The 4,790-nt window shown below is 34.4% G+C and overlaps 1 non-coding gene across 1 annotated transcript; it reads left to right on the top strand.

Annotated features, from left to right (window-relative positions):
- Positions 1-4,275: 4,275 nt before the first annotated feature.
- On the top strand, positions 4,276-4,407 carry LOC141421781 (small nucleolar RNA SNORA51). Its single transcript, XR_012446488.1, has one exon. It is a non-coding gene; the product is annotated as a small nucleolar RNA SNORA51 (small nucleolar RNA).
- Positions 4,408-4,790: the final 383 nt, after the last annotated feature.

Below are 4,790 nucleotides of genomic sequence, written 5' to 3'. Positions count from 1 at the left end.
TCCGTTTATAAAAAGTATTTCATACAGAAAATTCTTTTGATATTTGATGATCACATTCATCAAGGAAAATAGCTGTTAATACAGCAGTGCATAAACTTCTGGCTCCTTTAGTGTATTCCTGTGTGTGGGGGGGCCTATGAAAACATGATCAAAGTCTCGTCTCTTTGAACTTGATTTTCCACTTGCAAACACTGCATGCCGAATAATATAAGACGTCCTGACTTCTGAGTTTACTATCTTAGAAGATGAATTTGAAGCCTGTTATTACACATGATCAAATCTTAGTCACTTTGCAAGAATAAAAATATCCATAAAATTGACAATTTTGTTACTGTATAAATAAATTTTAAGTTCTCTCATGAATTTATTCTAAAATATAAACTATCACTAAATAAAAGATTAGATTGGAATATATTTTCCAATGTAAGAATATTGAGAGACTCTTTTTATTTTAGTTTTGCTTTGAGAGAGTATCTTGCCATGTTTTTCAGGATGACCTCAAATTTCCAGGCTCAAGCAATCCTCTAACCTGACATGTAAGCTGAGAATAACACACAAGGCACATTTTCTGCCACTAGACAGATACAAAGAGAAGAGACAGTAGGCTCAGTAACTTCCCCAGAACTCGCCAGTCAGGTAATTCATTGCCCTTAACTTTGAGGACACAAGGGCAGAACAATGGTGGAGCAGAGGTAGAGTGTGGGTTACTTGAATCCCTTCCTCAAGAGGTAGTACAGTGTCTGAGAGAGAGAGAGAGAGAGAGAGAGAGACAGAGAGAAAGTTTTCAGGCCTATTATTTTAGATTTTTAAAAACATTATTCGTTTTTTTGGTCTTTTAAAAGGGCACTTCAGAGAGCTAGTGTGCCTTATAATTTTTCAAAATGTTGCAAAAACATGCTTTCTGTAATTCTCTCAAAATCCTCTCACAATGAGAATTCATTTAAATAAAAACCAAAACAAAAATTAAATATCCTTCACACAAAATACTCTATTCACTGTGACTTTCAGTTTATGCCTAAAATGAAGTATTTTAGAATTAAGAAAAATCACAAGAAAATTTTAAAGCTATATTTTATTCAAACTCCTCCACATAAAATTCTTATTCAGCTAGATCCATCTTGTGTGATGTGTTCTTTTCAGTCTGTAAGTGTGCCATGGGAGAAGGTGTTTTATGTCCCTTTCTACCTCTTTCATAAGCTAACATACATTTCTTGCATTTGGAATTTCTTTCCAGCAAGTACTCTGAAACCCTAATAAATGCTACACCCAGTCATCACATCTGTTCCATCACAGGTGACATGGGCAAAGCTTCCACAGAATTGCTCAAACACTTGATAAAGCAGTTAGGCAGATGTTTTTGAGTTTCTTTGGTGTATAGTTTTGTTAGATTTCATGCTGATTATGCAACAGACAACTGCTAAAAGTGTGCAGTGGTGAAATATTATTGACTATATTTTGAAAAGCTGAATTTAAATTTCAAATCTTAATTGTGCAGCTGCTTACACAATGTGCCTAAAAGAGAATAAAAGTTGAAAGATTGACTCTGGTGGGTGAGCTGCCTGGAAGAAAAGCAGGCAACCACAGAAAGCTCTTATATAGTACCTACATATTATCAGGTATGTCAGTGCCTTTAAAATGTGGCTTTACACTCAACCAATGTTATCATTAAAGAACAGTGAGACTCGATAATGTTGGTCTATTTTTACCCACTAAGATGAAAGAGAGATAAAGGAGTTCATTAAAGTGCCTGTCTTTATTTCCCAAGCTACCCTCATAATGGCTAATAGAACCCAAGGTTTCCTTATAAGACTGAAAAAGTATGGGTAATGGCTCAGCTCAGATGTAGGAGAGCAGTGCTATATCCTTTTAGCCTAACTCATCCCATGCATAACAGAATAGGTAAATGGCTTGATATTGATGTCAGCACAGTTTAATTATATTATATACATTAATATGTAATTACTTTGGTGGGTTTAAAAATATCTGCACAGTATTTTTAAAGGTAAAGAAAAATGGCCTTAAGAAGTCAGATTTTAAACATGATTAACAATCATACTTGCACTTTGAGAAATGTGCTACTATAACTTTAGAAAAATGAAGAGTTTCTCTATCCTGTTTTAATATTGTAAGCAAATATTATGGATTGAGAATACTCTTTTATACAATTATAAAGCTATCCTTTTGCTTCTTTCCTCTGACTTTGTAGTGCTAAGTGGAATGTTGGCTATGGGTTTTCATATTTTTTCATTCAAAATCCAGGCCAGGATCAGTTACTCACATCTGTAATCCTAGCTTTGTAGAACACAGAGATCTGGAGAATCACAGTTCAAGACCAGCACCAGGTTGGGCAAAAAGTTTGCAAGACCTCATCTCAACCAATGTCTGGGTGCAGTCTCAGAAACACAAGTAGTAGGACCACAATCCAGGATAGCTTGGGCACAAAATGGCACCCTATCTTAAATATAAACACTAAAATTGTTGATGAAGTGTTAGAGAGCCTGCCTAGCATTCAGATTAAAAATTAAGATTTAAAGGAAATTAAGCAAACAATTCCACTGAAGATCCTTCTCATTATCTGAAATGAATTTATGTGATAATAGCTACCTAGGCAAAAGCCGACGCTAAGCTTCAAGTAGGAGTGCTTTTTAAACAAATGTTGCTATAGTCTAACTGTTACTTGATGTTTTGGCTGATTGCTGATTAACAGTAAATATAATGAATCAAAAGCATGTATTGGTTGATGTCTTGTTAGCTGGGTAAATGAGGTTTCTATGAATGTACAAACTAAAATAGTACCCGTGACTGTGGTGTTAGCATAGGCTTATGCTAGGCTTTGTGAAAGGAACTGCACCATAATTGGAGGATGTTCTGTGAGGAAGGGGACACCATTAACTTAAAATTACTGACAGGATCCAATTCTTCATTAGGATCATTTACATCTTCAAGTCTAGAGACAGGATTTATTTAATGCAGTTGGATCTCTGAGAAAAAGGTAGGATAGTATAGTAATTGCAAGATTGATTCTTGATTCATTTAAGAATCTCTCAAAATATGTGTAGGGTGTTAAATTGACCAAACTTCACTTAACTACTTAACTTTTTAAGGAGCTACTACCTCATAGGAGAGATCAATCTGTATCCATGGCTCTTTCATCAATCAGTGAATAACAGTGGACATAAATCAATATTAGATATCCATCTTAAATAACTGATAATGATTTCATTAAAAGTAATAAACATTTCACTACTGTTTAGTTAAGATGAAGACAAATGGTTAATTTTTGACTTAGATATTCAAAGTTTTCATGTCATAATTTATTATATCTTTGTAATCTCAGCTATCTTATCCTTTCATTAAAACTGTATTATCTCTTTACATAGAGAACTGACAAAAGAGTTTAATAAAAAGATGTGACCTTATGTCTAGCACTCTCTTATCTAATGCTACTTCTTAGTGGAATTTCCTACAATCACCCAGTTGACTTTCTTGTTAAAGTAATTGTTGATCATAAAATCATTTATTTCTCTGTTGGAAAGCTTTAGGGAGCTTTCAGAGTCTCCACCGTAAAACTCTGATTGTTTCATTTTTGTTTTCCTTTCCTCTCTCCCCATTTTTGTTCTCTCCCCATTTCCTACTCAGTGTCTGTTTCTTCATCTTGAACACTAAATGCAAATATCCTATCTTCTTTCCTCCTTTTCAAATCCTTCCAGGTGGAACTGGTTACGTAATTTTCCTTCAGGAAACCCTCCCATATTGAAAGGAAAGATTCAACTGCTGGCAATGTACCTGACACAAAAATCTCTTACATCTTTAAATCTAGAACATGAATTGTCTCAAAGAAGTAGCCATGCTTAATCTTTGTGATTAATATATATATATGTCAGGTGCTAACTCAGTAATTTGAAACTGGACCTGTTCCATTTAATATGCTGCCTTCAGGGAAAGAAAGGAGAAAACGGAAATGCCCAATGTAAAAAATGAAAACCAACAAAACTTTCGGATCAATAAAATATTGAAGAGTAGAGTCTCTAACAGAATCAATAATCAGGAACCCTAATTTCTGGGTACAAGGCAGTCATGAACAGTGCTAAAATGTGAGGGGTTACGAGTGTATTTTAAAGCTTGTGAAAAGAAGTTGTCATGTGAAACATTGGGAATGATTTTGTGGGAAGAAACCTGATGTTTGGAAGCAAAAAAAAGTAGGGATAGGAATGAGTGAAACCATACTCTATAAACTCAAGTAGTGATTTTATTCACTTCTAAAACTCACTTTGTGGCCTTTTGGGGCTTGGCGCAGGCTATGTTCTTACCTTGACTCTCTAGAAAGAGGAGGCAAAGCAAACCTATGCCATGTTCTCCTCAGTCCAGGCCCTGTGCTTGGCTTGTATTATGAGTTGGGAGACATGGGATAGGAGAAAAAAAACTTCACTATGTTATAAAAAGCTATAAATATAGTTATACTTGCTCCTCCTGAAACTCTTGGTCCCTTTCTGTTGATTTATATGCATAGGTCATTTGTGAAATAATAAACTGGATCCCTAAATGACTCATGAGGTATTCAATCTTCAAGGTTATATAACTTTAAAAAAATTCTCATAATTATAATTTTAATTTTAGATTCTTTTTTGGAGATCATTTATGATAAAACTCAGTAAAAGAAAGCAAGCACAGGAAGCGACATCCTTCACTTTAAAAGTATATTAATCTCAATCAAATTTACTTTATTTTATATTTTGCATAACATACATTTCTCTGGTTTGTTCCTACTATTTGTCTTCTGATTCAGGTGT

Source organism: Castor canadensis, chromosome 3, assembly GCF_047511655.1.
Source record: "Castor canadensis chromosome 3, mCasCan1.hap1v2, whole genome shotgun sequence".
In the NCBI taxonomy this organism is placed as follows: domain Eukaryota; kingdom Metazoa; phylum Chordata; class Mammalia; order Rodentia; family Castoridae; genus Castor; species Castor canadensis.
Note: the sequence above shows the minus strand (reverse complement) of the source record. Positions and strands in the feature narration are given on the sequence as shown.